The 14,597-nt window shown below is 42.8% G+C and overlaps 1 protein-coding gene across 1 annotated transcript in view; it reads left to right on the top strand.

The window, feature by feature from the left end:
* The window catches only part of SLC25A48 (solute carrier family 25 member 48), a 248,703-nt gene that overhangs the window by 33,275 nt on the left and 200,831 nt on the right, over positions 1 to 14,597 (top strand). The window lies entirely within an intron of this gene.

The following is a 14,597-nucleotide window of genomic DNA, read 5'->3' as shown; positions in this document are numbered from 1 at the left end:
GATTTTTTTTGATAGAATTTTAGGATTGTTTTTCTATTTATGTGAAAAATGACATTGTTATTTTGATGGTGATTGCATTGAATCTGTAGATTGCTTTTGGCAGAATGGTCATATTAACAATATTAATTCTTCTAATTCATGAGCCTGGGATGTCTTTCCATTTGTTGTGTCTTCTTTAATTTCTTTCACTAGTGTTTTGTAGTTTTCCTTGTGGAGATCTTTCACCTCTTTGGTTAATTTTATTCGTAGGTATTTTATATTTTTGTAGCTATTGAAAATAGGTTGTCTTCTTGATTTCTTTCTTAGCTAGTTCCTTGGTGTATTGAAACCTTACTGATTTTTGTGTTTGATTTGTTACTCTGTAACATTACTGAATTTATCAGACTTAAGAGTTTTTGGTGAGTCTTTTCTAAATATAATATTATCTTTAAACAAGGACAATTGACTTTCTCCTTTCCAGTTTAGATGTCTTTTATTTCTTTCTCTTGCCTGATTGCTTTGGCTAGGACTACCAGCACTGTGTTGAATAGGAGTGGCAAAAATGGGCATCCTTGTCCTTCCCACAATTCAGTATGCTGTTAGCTGTGGGTTTGTCATGTATGACCTTTATTATGTTGAGTTATATTCATTCAAATGCTTAATTTATTGAGAGTTTTACCCATGTAGAGATGTTGAATTTTATTAAATGCTTTTGCTTCACCTGTTGAGGTGATCACAGTTTTTCCTCCCTTTTATTCTGTTGATGTGATTTACCACATGTTTGATTCGTGTATATTGAACCATCCTTGAATCCCTGGGATAAATCCCACTTGATCATGGTTGATATGGTTTAGATTTGTGCCCCTGCCCAAATCTCATGTCAAATTGTAATCCCCAGTGTTGGAATAGGGCTTTGGAATGAGGTGATTGGAACATGGGGGCAGATTTCACTCTTTCTGTTCTCGTGATAGTGAGTTCTCATGAGATCTGGTTGTTTAAAAGTGTGTAGCACCGCCACCTTCTCTTTCTTCTTCCTGCTCCAGTCATTTAAGATGTGCCTGCTTTCTCTTCACCCTCTGCCATCATTATAAGTTGCTTGACACCTCCCAAGCCATGCTTCCTGTGCAGCCTGAAGAGCTGTGAGTCAATTAAACATCTTTTCTTTATAAATTACCCAGTCTTGGATTTTTCTTTATGGCAGTGTGAGAACAAACTAATGTAGAAAGTTGGTACTGAGAAGTAGGGCATTGCTATAAAGATGTTTGAAAATGTGGAAGCAACTTTGGAACTGGGTAATGGGCAGAGGTTGGAACAGTTTGGAGGGCTCAGAAGAAAGTAGGAAGATGAGGGAAAGTTTGGAACTTCCCAGAGACTTGTTGGATAGTTGTGAACAAAATGCTGATAGTAATATGGACAGCGAACACCAGGCTGATTAGGTCTCAGCTGGAGGTGAGGAACTTAATAGGAACTGGCGCAAAGGTCACTTTTGTTATGTGTTAGCAAAGAACTTGGCAGCATTGTGCCCCTGCTCTAGGAATCTGTGGAACTTCAACTTGAGAATGATGATTTAGGGTATCTGATGTAAGAAATTTCTAAGCAGCAAAGCATTCAAGATATGGCCTGGATGATTCTAATAGCATATTCTCACATGCATGAGCAAAGAAATGACCTTAAACCAGAACTTATATTTAAAAGGGAAGCAGAGGGTAAAATTTTTGGAAAATTTGCAGCCTGGCCATGTGGTAGAGAAGTAAAACCCATTGCTGAGGAGGAATTCAAACCAGCTTCAGAAATTTGCATAACTGAAAGGAAGGCAAGTATTAGCAACCAAGACAATGGGAAAAAGTCACTGAAGGCATTTCAGAGACCTTTGAGGCAGACCCTCCCATCATAGGCCAAGAGGCTTAGGAGGGAAGAATGGTTTTACGGGCCAGCCACAGGGCCCTGCTGCCATGTGCAGTGTTGGGACACTACTCCCTGCATCCCAGCTGCTCTAGCTTTAGCCATGGCTCAAAGGGGCCCAGATACTTGGGCTGCTGCTTCAGTAGGTGCAAGCCATAAGCCTTGGATGCTTCCACTTGATATTAACCCTGTGGGTGTACAGAGTGCAAGAGTTGGGGCTTGGGACCCTCTGTGGAGATTTCAGAAGATGTATGGAAAGGCCTAGATGTCTAGGCAGAAGTCTGTTGAAGGGGCAGAGCCCTCATGGGGAACCTCTACTAAGGCAATGCAGAGGGGAAATGTGGGGTTGGAGCTCTCACACAGAGTCTCCACTGGAGCACTGTCTAGTGGGGCTGTGAAAGGAGTTCGACCACCCTCCAGACCCAAGAATGGTAGCCACACTGACAGCTTGTACCATGCATCTGGAAAAGCTGCAGACACTCAATGACAGCCCTTGAGAGCAGCCATGGTGGCTGAGCCCTGCAGAGCCACAGAAACAGAGCTGCCCAAGGCCTTGGGAACATACCCCATGCATCTGTGTAGCCTGGATATGAGACATGGAGTCAAAGGAGATTATTTTGGAGCTCTAAGATTCAATGATTTCCCTGGTGGGTTTCAAACTTGCATGAGGTCTCTAGCCCCTTTCTTTTTGCTGATTTCTCCCTTTTGGAATGGGAGTAGTTACCCAATGCCTGTACTCCCATTGTATCTTGGAAGTAACTAATTTGTTTTTAATTTTACAGGCTCATAGGCAGAAGAGACTTGCCTTGTCTCAGAAGAGACTTTGGACTGTGGACTTATGAGTTAATGTTGAAATGAGTCAAGACTTGGGGAACTGTTGAAAGGGATTCTTGTATTTTGCAATGTGGGGAGAACATGAGATTTGGGAGGGGTCAGGGTGGAATGATATGGTTTGGATTTGTGGGAAAACAAACTCATACAATGTATATTACTTTTTTATGTGCTGTTGGATTCGGTTTGCTAGTATTTTGTTAATAAATTTTATTTCTACATCCGTCAGGGATATGGCTGTAGTTTATTTTTTGTTGTGTCCTTATCTGGTTTTGGTATCAGGGTAATGTTGGCCTCATAGAATGAGTTGGAAAGAATTCCTCTTTTTAATTTTTTGGAATAGTTAGAGGATAATTGGTGTTACTTCTTCTTTGAAAGTTTGGTAGAATTAATCAGCAAAGCCATCCAATCCTAAACTATTCTTTGCTGAGAGACTTTTTATTACTGATTGAATCTCATTATTTATTATTGGTCTGTTCAGGTTTTCTATTTCTTTCAGATTCAATCTTGGTAGGCTGTATATGTCAAGGAATTTATCCATATCCTCTAGGTATTCTAGTTTGTCAATGTATAGTTGTTCATAATATTCTCTGATGATCTTTTGTATTTCTGTGATAACAGTTTTAATGTCTCCTTTTTTCTGATTTTGTTTATTGGGTCATTCTCTTTTCTTCTAGGTTACTGTAGCAAGTGGTATATCAATTTTGTTTATTTTTTTAAGAAAATGACTTTTTATTTCATTTATTCTTTGTGTTTTTTTAATCTCTATTTTGTTTAGTTCTGCTCTTATCTTTATTATTTCTTTCCCTCTACTAATTTTGGGGTTGGTTTTTGTTTTTGATTCCTTGAGGTTTATCATTAGATTTTTTGAAATCTTTCTACTTTTTTGAGATACTTGTTTATTGCTGTAAACTTCCATTTTAGCCGGTTTTGATATATCCTGTAGGTTTTAGTGTGTTGTGTTTTGACTTTCATTTCAACAATTTTTTTTGATTTTCTCTGTAAAGATAGTTGATATGATTTTGATTTTAAAAAAAGTTTTTGAGACTTGTTTTGTGCACTAATGTATGATTTATTATTTAGAATGTTTTGTGTGCTGATAAGGAGAATGTGTATTCTGTAACTGTTGGGTGAAATGTTCTTTAAATTTCTCATAGCTCCATTTGGTCTAATATGCAATTTAAATTCAGTGTTTCTTTGCTAATTTTCTGTTTAGATGATGTATTTAATGTTTAGAGTGGGAATTGATGTCCCCAAGTATTATTGTATTCATGTCTATCTCTCCTTTTAGATATGGTAATATTTGCTTCAAATATCTATGTGTCCCAGTGCTGGGTGGATATATATTTAGAATTGCAGTATCCTATCCTCTTACCAAATTAATCCCTTTATAATACAGTGATCTTCTTTGTCTGTTTTTACTATTTTGACTTAAAGTCTGTTTTATCTGATATAAGCATAGGTATTCCTACTCACTTTTGGTTTCCAATTGCATGGAATATCTTATTCCATTCCCTTATTTTCAGTCTGTGTGTCCTTATAGGTGAGATGAGTTTTTAGGCAGCAGAAAATAGTTGAATCGTTTTTTTAAATCTTTCAGCCAATCCATATATTTTAAATGTAAAGGTAATCTGTTTACATTTAAGGTTATTTTGGACATGTGAGGGCTTATTCCTGTCATTTAAAAATTGATTTCTGGTTGTTTTGTATGTCTTTTGTTCCTTTCTTTTTCTCTTATTGTTTATCATTGTGGTTTGGTGATATTCTATAGTGGTTACATTTGAGTTTTTTTCTCTTCCTTGTTTGTGTGTTTTCTCTACCAGTGGCTTTTATGTTTTCATGATGGTAGCTCTTGTTCTTTCTCCTCTGGATGCAGGACCCTTTCAAGCATTTCTTGTAGAGCTGTTCCACTCATGATGAATTTCCTCAGCATTTGCTTCTCTGGGAAACACTTACTTTCTCCTTCATTTATGAAGAATGATCTTTCTGGGTATGGTATACTTGAGTGGTGATTTCTTTCTTTTAGCACTTTGACTATATTATACTATTCTCTCTTGGCCAGTAAAGTTTCTTCTGAGAAGTCTTCTGTTAGTCTGATAGGGATTTATTTGTAGATAACTAGATACCTTTCTTTTGCTGTTTTTAGAATTTCCTCTGTCTTTGACTTTCAAGTTTCACTAAAATATGCCATGGTTAAAAACCTTCTGAATTTTGTTTATTTTGGGGGAAATATGAACTGCCTGTATTTGAATGACTAAATCTCTCGTTAGACTTGAGATATTTTCATATTTTGTTTTATTTCACAGGTTTTCTAACTCTTTTGTTTCCTTTTCAAAACGCCTGTCTTTACGTTCTGAGATTCTTTCTTCTGTTTGACCTAATCCATTGTCAAAGCTTTCATATGCATTTTGTATTTCATTTAGTGAATTCTTCAGTTTCAGAATTTCCATTTGGTTCTGTTTTTATGATATCTAGCTTTTTGGTAAATTTTTCATTTACATCTTAAATTATTTTTCTGAATTCTCTTGTATCTCACTGAACTTCTTTAGTATCATTATTTTGAATTCTTTATCTGGGATTTCATAAATTTCTTTTTGATTGGGATCTGTTGGTGGAAAGTTATTGTGTTCCTTTGGCAGTATTGTGTTTCCTTTGGCAGTATTGTGTTTCCTTTGGCAGTATTGTGTTTCCTTTGGCAGTATTGTGTTTCCTTTCTTTTTCGTGTTTCTTGTGTCCTTATGTTGATATCTGCACATATATAGTGTCACGGTGTCACAATTACTTCTTCCAGTGTTTTCAATTTGCTTTCATAGGGGAGAACTGTTTCCTGAAGATGTATCTATGCTCTTGGTTGGGTAGGGTCCTTTGGCTCTGATTCTGGGTGTGTTCAGTAGTGTAGTCTCTGTATGATTTCTTAGCTGTAAACAGTGTCAATGGATCTATGATTTTCTCAGTGGCTTAGGGTATGGTTGCTAGTGGAGTTTATGGTGAAGATTTTTTGGGGGACTGGGATGCCAAGTGGGCCATACTTTGGGCACCTGAGGTGGTAGCATTTGGCTAAGCATGCCTGTCCTTGGGTCCCAAGTGATGTTCACTGGATATGGTGTTAGTCCAGATGGGCCCCTCCTTGGACCTCCTGGTGGCTTGCTTGGGTGCCAGAAATGGCAGCAGAAATAGGTTGCACAGGTAGGTGGGTTCTTGTGCCCATGGGCAACAGGAATGGTATGAGCAATGGCAGTAGCAGTGGCCAAACAACCTTCTGGGACCCCAGCAGTCCATGTTTATGTTGGTATGGCTCTGACAGTTTGGACAAGTAGGTCCCCAGAGCCAAAGGTGATGCATGTGGGTGGCTTCCCACTATGGTGGTGGCAGTAAGGTTAGTGGACCTGACTTCAGACCCCAGAAGGAGTCCTCAGATTTCACTGGTGGTGGGCTGAGCTGGGCAATCCCCAGGCCCCTGGATGGTATGCTTGGGTGTCGTGGGGATGGAGCTGGGCTGGGTGGACCTCCCTTCAGCCCTCCCATTGGTGTATGCGGGTGCTGACTTTAGTAGTCAGGGGCAGGGTGATCTGTAAGCTGTAAGCATGCTTAGGTTAGGGAGCAGTGTCTGTGTTGTAGTCCTGCTACTGGGGAGGGCACCCAAGATAGGAAGATTTCACAGGGGGTTGCAATCTTTGCTTATACTTCAGCCCTGCAGCAGCCTGCAGGTGGTAATTGCAGGCAGGGGAATTTGTCCTTAGGCATGCAAAAATGCATGGCCACCCCTCTGCTTGGGGAGTGGGGTTGTTGCTCCTCCTGACTCTCATCTCAGTCAAGTGGCAGGACAGGACACAGTCTAGTGGGAGCTAGGCTCTCAAAATGGCACCATGCTGCAGCTGTTTAGGATTCCAAGGTATGTGAGACCCAGCGTGAGCTCCCTCTCTAGAGCAGTGCAGTCTTCAGGGGGCTCTGTATGTCAGACTTGGGGCTGTGAGGGTTGAGGAGCTCTCCCATGGCTAGGATTGTAGGTGTGTGGTGGGAATCCTGGACTGCTGGAGGTCTCTCTCTTACCCTTTTCCCACATTAGGGAGCCTCTCCAGACTCACAGCCAATCCCAGCTAAGCAGGCTGCCTCACTTCCTTCTCCTTCTAGATGATCTATTGTAAGTTCAATTATCTACATACTATTTTGGTTCCTCTTTGTGTAAGATGCATCTAGTCAGCCATCTTGAAGTCCCTTCTAGGACTGTGTATTTTGAATGTGTGTGACACAGGGGCTGCATGCTGCTAAGAGGAAGAGTGCTATAGTTAACTGTATCCAAGTGCCGGCTTTACTGCTTACAGGATGTGTAAGCTTGATCAAATTGCTAAGTATCTCTGGGTCTCAACATTCCCATCTACAAGGGTTTTGTGAGTTAATATGTGTAAAGGGCCTAGAGCAGTGCCTGTTACATGGAAACGGCTCAATAGATATTAGCTGTCATTTTGATACTAATTTCTCTAAATTATGTTTTCAGTTTATGGGGCTATGAAGCAAAATTCTAAAAGGATTTTTGGGAGAAATGTTACAAAGATTATCTGGTAATTAACAAATTGGTAACAATGGTCAAGAAAATTTTGAAAAATAGGAGTTGTAGGGGTATTTCTATGTCCAGCTATGTGTATTCCAAGGCCTTAATAATAATAATATAATAGTTCTGACACAAAAATTGAAAGACAAATCAACAGAATAGAATAAAGCTTAAGAACAGACCCAAGTGGGATATAGGAATGTAGTTTATTATTCAACATTTTACAGCAATTGGTAAGGAAGGGTCATTTGATAAATATGCTGAGGCAATTAATCCATTACTAAAAAAAATTAGGTTCTTTCACTATATCAGTGTTTTTCAAAGGTGTTCACAGGCATCAGAATTCCTTGGAGCACTTCTTAAAATTTAGGTTCCCAAGCTCCACCCCAGTGTGCAGAGTAGGGTACTTAGTTCCCATTAAATGGTGGGAACTGCTGTCACATGCTATACATTAAAATACATTCCAGGTGAATTAAGTAATAAATGTCAAAATTACCCTCTTAAAACCAGAAGATAATATAAAAGAATATCATAAACATGAATTATCTTTCATGTTTATGTAAGATCTTGTATAGTTCAATAAGAAGAATATGAAAGCATGATAGAAAAAAGGGCAAATGATGTGAATAATCAAACCATAAAAGAAGAAAGGAGAAGGGCAATAAGCATATGGAAAAATGCCAGACTTCACTAACATTCAAAAAATGCACAATAAAACAATACATCATTTTTCATATTTCAATAGGAAAAGTACTTGAAGAATGAGAAGATCCAGCAATGCTGAGGACACAGTGAAACAGGCACTTTGAACCAGCTTGCTGAAATGCTTTGTATCAAGAGCCTGAAAAATATGCATACTTAGGGGCCAGCCATTCATCTTCTATGAATTTATCCTGAAGAAGATTCAGAGATTCACATATAGACTTATGTACATGCAGATATTTGTTGTAGCATTATTTTAATAGAAAAAATTGGAAACAGCTGAAATGTCCAACAATATGGTAACAGTTAACTAAATCATGGCTCATCCATATGATGACTACTCTGTGGTCATTAGAAATCATGTTTTTGAAGAATCCTGTCACTAAATGACATGAGAAAATATTCATAACGTATTAAGTGAAAACACCAGGGTACATGCTATATGTAGCAAGATTCCTTTTTTTAATTAAAAATAATCAGAGACATAGAGAAAAGATGGAAAGAAGAAAAAGTATATATCATATGTTAATGGTCTTTATTTACATCTGGATGATTAGATTTGAGCAATTTTTATGTTCTTTATATGTTTTTTATTTTCCAACTTTGTGTGATGTACATGTATTACATTTTTAATGATGAAATGTTAATTAAAAGATAATAAAACAGACAAAACTGGCCAAGAGATTCTGTAATAAATATTACCTTAACATGGTAATAAAGAAAGACTGTGTTTCTGGATTCAATAGAAAGATCAGTGAAGCTGAATGGCTACATTAGAATCTGATCATATGAGGAGCAGGGGCCATGAGGATGGATGGGCAGGATGAGGGCTGAATATGTGGGGGCTTGCAGGGCACCAGAGCTTCTCAGAGCAGCTGAAACCCCTTCTGAGTCACCCTTCACTGCAGACTCCCCGGACTGGGTGCAAATGAAACCTGCGTGCTAAGGCCCTGCTCCATTGTACTAGCTACCTATAAACATGCTGCTCCAGCAAAGGTAGATGGCGCTTGGACAGCCCTTCTTGGTTTGTTGCTTTGAAAGGAAGACTTTTAGTATAAAGACTTTAGTATAAGACTTTTAGTAATAAGAGTTTGCTCTTGGGAAGCCCTGAGGTTGCTGATACAATTACCTGGCTAAGCTTTGTCTCCCCTTAACTCCCCATTTCAGTGCCTCACCTAGCTGCAGGATCCTGGTTGCTTGCTGGCCAAGACAGCTGGTGGGAAATTCTGAAGACAGTGTTTCCCCACTGGCACGGTGCTCAAGGCTCTTGGCCATCCCAAATGGATGATAGCATCTTCCTGAGGATACCAACATGTCTGGGGAAGGTTAGCCTCAGGCAGGTTTGGAAAAGCAGTGGAAGGCTCACAGGTGTTGGAGCCATATAAACTGGGTATAGACAACTCCTGCTGTTCAAACATGAAGGTGCCACCTGACCTCAGGTTTGTTCCTTCACTTCAGTAGTCTGAGCCCCAGGACCCCCTTCTATAAACAGGTTCCCCGGCCAGGCGCGGTGACTCATGCATATAATCCCAGCACTTTGGGAGGCCAAGGCGGGTGGATCATGAGGTCAAGAGATCGAGACCATTCTGGTCAACATGGTGAAACCCCGTCAGTACTAAAAATACAAAAAATTAGCTGGGCATGGTGGTGCGTGCCTGTAGTCCCAGTTACTCGGGAGGCTGAGGCAGAAGAATTGCTTGAACCCAGGAGGCGGAGGTTGTGGTGAGCCAAGATTGCGCCATTGCACTCCAGCCTGGGTAACAAGAGCAAAACTCCATCTCAAAAAAAAAAAAAAAAAAAAAAAAAAAAAAAAAACACACATCAAAAAAAAAAAAAAAAAAAAAAATAGGTTCCCCACTGGTAATAGTACCTTAAGGGGCCATGTGAGACTTAAATAAGCAAATGTATGCAAGTGTTTATCCCAGCCTTACACAGAGGAGGCACCCAGGAAATCACATTTATGATTATTGTGGTCTTTCTGTTTTCCCTAACCTTGCAGAAGAAGGTTAGCTGTTACTTAACGGTGTGTGGTGCCAGGTGCCATACAAAATGTGCCTGACACCTGTGCAGCAAGACTTCCGGGAACACAGGTTGTCGCCGTCGTTATCATTGCTGTTGCTGTTGGTATGGCCTCTGTCCCCGGAGGCAACCCATGAAGAATGGGAAGGCTCTCCAGCCTCACCTTCCCAGACCTTACAGCTCTTGGATCTCTGTGAGAAAGGGCTCCCTGTGCTGCTTCTCTTGTCGGCAGGAGCGGCTCTGGGGATGGAAAGCATGCGGGTGGGAGCCGGGGTGGGTGTGGCTGTTCCCTGAAATGAGCGCAAAGCTTGGCTTTGCCTTTCTGTCTTCTGCCTTCCAGTGTTTGCAGCTTCTGCTCACTGTCATCTCCTTAGCTGCGTGCTCGAGAGTTGCCGGGCAGGGTGGATGAAACGTCCTGAGAACCTAGGAACCGCAGTGCAGTGATGGGGTGGGGCGGAGTGTTGATATTCCATCCCAGCGCATCTAGAGGCTGGCAGGGCAAACTGGGGCCACCCGCAAGTGGGACACGCAGGACCCAGTGGAGAGGCAAAAAGATTTTAGTTTCTCAACAGACTTTTAGAAATGTCAATTGTTTTGTGTTTGTTTTAGTGGCTGTTAAGAAAAAGAAAATGCATTAAATGAGTAACTAAGTTTAAGTAAAAGTCATTTTCATGTTAATATGGAAGAGAAATATAAAATAAATAATAGTGTAGATGGTAAATAGATGAAGTCAGAAAAAATTGCAGCAATGGTGTGAAAATGACTGTTTGGCAAATGCTGTTCCAGGGAAACTGGGATTCTTTGCCCGCCTTTTGTAAAGTGAATATGCCTTGATGATTTGTCTGTTTTTATGTGTCATTTTAAATGAGTAGTAGCAAGGTGGGGAACCCCTTAAATTAGTTCAAACCCAGAGGAGCTTTATCAAAAGTCGATGCTTATTTGAAGCGTGTTTGAGTCTGTAGATACATGGAAAAGACAGTGATTGTTTTTGGCTGGTGCAGCTGGCTTGGCGTTTTCTTGGCTGAATCAGATGATGGAGAAGATTGTTTTCATGTCTGTGGCCAACAGGTCAGATTTGTGGAACGCTGTCCATCCCAGTCAGGTGACAAAGCATTGCTAATACAATGAAGTGATGTGGTTTCCTTCTCTTTATATGAACTGAGTTGTGGAATATCACTGTGCCAGGCCTGGGACTGGCATTCTGATTCCTGTCCTTGTGGGGCTCTCTGTCCACAGGAGAGATGAGCCATGTGCTCAGAGGTCCTCACTGTCTTTTATTCAAGACAAGGGCGATAGCAGCCATGGTGATCAGAAGAAGGAGGGGTTTCCCTGATTTGGGGAAGGGTGTGGCCCTGGTAGGTGAGGATGAGATGAGGAAAGGCCTCCCAGAAGTGACAGTTAACCTGGTCCCTGAAGGGAAGGGTTTTCTGGGTGGGGAAGAGCCCTGCAGGAGGAGGAAAGGCATGGGTGCAGGCACAGAGGCCCCACAGCACAACAGTGCCCCTGCTGTGTGCTGTGAAGGTGGAGGAGCCTTTAGAGCAGATGAAGGAGGGGCATGGAGTGGTGGGGTAGGGACAGCAGAGATGTGGCTGGCAATATGGGCAGTCCCTCCTTGGGACTGGAGGAGGTCACAGTTCCTCACTAGACAAGTTCACTGGAGGCAGACTTGTTTCTAGAGCTCTTGGTCAGGGTCCTTTTCATCCACACCTAGATGGCTGCACTCCCACAGACTCTGTGGGACATGACGTGGCCCTCCAGCTCTCTGAGATGTGGGACATGGATTGGCAAAACCCAACTTGGATTGCCCGCTTCTGCAGTCTCACTCAGGTGTTAGCTCTGGGGCTTAAGGTTTAGTTCCTTGTTGGTATGCATCTGCTCCCAAGATCCCTCATGGCAGGCTTGTGGTATCTGGGAGTTCTGGGTGTTTTTAAGGCCTTCAGGGGTGCCCCCAGGTAGAACAGGGGGAAGGAGGTCATTGATAGGACAAGCAAGAATGCAGGAGACAAACCTCCCTAGACTCTCTTCTCTAGTATTGGCTGTGACAACCACCAGGAAGGAGACCCTCAGAGTCCCACTGCGTCAGCCTTCACATCCTGGTGAGGGGCAGGAGTGGGCACGTTCTGGGAGCGTAGCCAGTTCAGTAACTCTCTCCCGTAGGTATCTCCAGGCCCCAAGAAAGAATTCCTTTAGATGAGCTGAGTGGCCACCACTGCCCCATCTCCTGTGTTTTGGCATCCCTTGTGCTCTCCAAAAGTCAATGGTAGGCCCTAAAACCCAGGCTGAACCTGATGGAGCAAACCTCAGGACAATGGGTTAGGATAATGGTGGGGCTAGGCCAACTCAGGATGGCGAGGCTGGGATGCCAGGGCCCTGAGTCTGCCTGGCCAGTCCTGCCTGCCCTCACCAGCCCTTTTCCACTCTCTGATGAACCTTTGGACAAGGTGGGTGGCAATGAGCTTATTTAAAGTGTCAAATTCCTGAGGCAGATGCTCAAGTATAAACAGTGCTTTTCCACACCCAGCTGTTTTTCTGCAAAGTGGAATTTCTTCCATGTCATCCTGTAAACATCCATGGATGCGTGAGCTCTGCTTAAATGTCAGAGTCAATTGTTCCCAGCATTACTGGCTCCCAGGTTTTAAAGTGTGTTTCTGGTGAAGAGTGGCTTTTTAACGTTAGAACATTGGGCCTTCAAGCCAAAACCTTGGCTTATCCAGGGGAAAAAAAGGAATCCATTTTAAGGAGAGCTTTGGGGAAATATCCGGAGAATTCTAGCATGCATGTGTGTACATAAGTGTGTGTGTGTGTGTGTGTGTGTGCATGTGTGTGCATGTTTCTGCAAAGCAGCCTTCCTAATTCCTCTCTAATGTGGGCAAAACCACTTTGGTGCTTCTCTTCAGAATGAATTGGAGGGTAATGCCCAGATCTATGCCTCCAAACAAGTTCTGAGAGTTCAGGTCAACTATATGACCCTGAGAAAGCTGACTTTATGGGCCCATTGGAATGTGGGGGATGGGGTGTGAGAGCTGGGAGTTCCGAATTTCCCTGGGCCTATTGCTGAGTTTGGGTGATTTTTGCCCACACTGCCGTCAATCCCAGATTGGCCAGACCAGACCTTCTGGTGCTCCTCGATCAGGGACTGACCATCCAGGGTCCAGCTGGCCACCCACCTGGGCCTGCTGGTTACCTTCTGGCAACAGACCTATAGAAGTAGTCCCACTTATGGCCTGGCCCAGCATAGGAGGTGGGAGAAGCCTAGGGAGAAAGGAGCCCATCCGTGAAAAAAGGAGAACCCAGGATCTTGCAGAGGGAGGAAAGTGCTTACTATGGGAGAAATGAAAGCAGAGTGTTGGTCCTTGGACTGCTGGTCTCAGACCCATGTCAGCCCCTGCTCTGTGTGCTCCATGGGGTGGTTGACTGCTCAAGCTACATTTCTCAGGCCCCCTTGCCTTTGGCTTCTGGCTATGTTGGGCCAATGGAGGCACCAATGGGAGAATGGAGGTGGGAAGAAGGAAGAAGCCAGGGCATTTTTCCCCATGTCTGTTTGGGGCGGTGTCTAGGACAATGGCTACATCCCCACTGTGGCTCTGTTATCCATGGACGGCCTCTCTCAGTCTCTTTGTGGGCCCAGGTCATGACTGTGGTTGCCTCCTGGGCTCTAGTCATGCCACCTCTTTCCTTTGACCTACTGTCTTAGAAGTGGTAGCATATTCCCGCTAGTGCTGAGCTCTGGCTGGCCCCGTGTCTCCCTGTGTGGTCTTTCTGCTCTTCCAATACTCTGGAACTTGTACTTTGTCTTAAAACCCTTCTATGAAGGTACTTAATGGTTTTTTGACTGGGCCCTGACTGGTACAAGGACTCTCCTTCCCTCCTACTCATCACCCTTCCTTTCTTTCCCTCCCATCTCCATTTTGTTGCGGAGTCATTTGCTGCAGTGAGCTGGTGGTGATATAGGCACCCAGTCTTATTATTACTGCATTGTACATATACAGCATATTTTAGTGTTCATGTCAGGAGGCAAGGGCATCATTGAATGCCCTCCCATGGTCACTCCTGTCATGGTGGGACCTGAAAGTTATTCCTTTACCCACCTCCCTCCTTTAACATTTGTGGAGCAACTCCTCTCAGCAGAAAGACTCTAAGCACTGTTGGGAGTGGGGACTGGGGCCTGAGATGAGAGACATAGGCCCTGTCCACCGTGAACCCCATGCCCACTGAGATTGCTGAGGCACGCACACAAGTGAGGGTGATGTGAGGCACCACCTGAGGAGGGTGGCTCAGGGAAGTGTGGAAAGGGAATTAGGCTTCTCTTCTGGAGAAGGTGGCATTTGGCTGGGTTTTGAAGGATGAGTAGGATCTGGGGAGGTGATTGTGGGGATGTTACTCATGAAAGACATTCTGGGGTTAGAGGTGGAGTCTTAAGATTCCTAATTTCTCTGCATAACTGCAAATTTCCCAATTGCCCATCTGTGTCTTAGTAAAGACTTCCAAAACCTTTTCATGGAGGTACTGTAACTACAGAAGGAGGTCAATCCATACCCCAAGGAGCCTGGGGAGAACCCTTCAGAGGTTTTAGACAAACACAGACTATCTCGAAGGTCCCTGTCTAAGGCTGGGT

This window comes from Cebus imitator, unplaced genomic scaffold (genome assembly GCF_001604975.1).
Source record: "Cebus imitator isolate Cc_AM_T3 unplaced genomic scaffold, Cebus_imitator-1.0 Scaffold76, whole genome shotgun sequence".
Taxonomy (NCBI): domain Eukaryota; kingdom Metazoa; phylum Chordata; class Mammalia; order Primates; family Cebidae; genus Cebus; species Cebus imitator.
The sequence above is the reverse complement of the archived record's forward strand: the minus strand, read 5'-3'. Positions and strand labels throughout refer to the sequence as shown.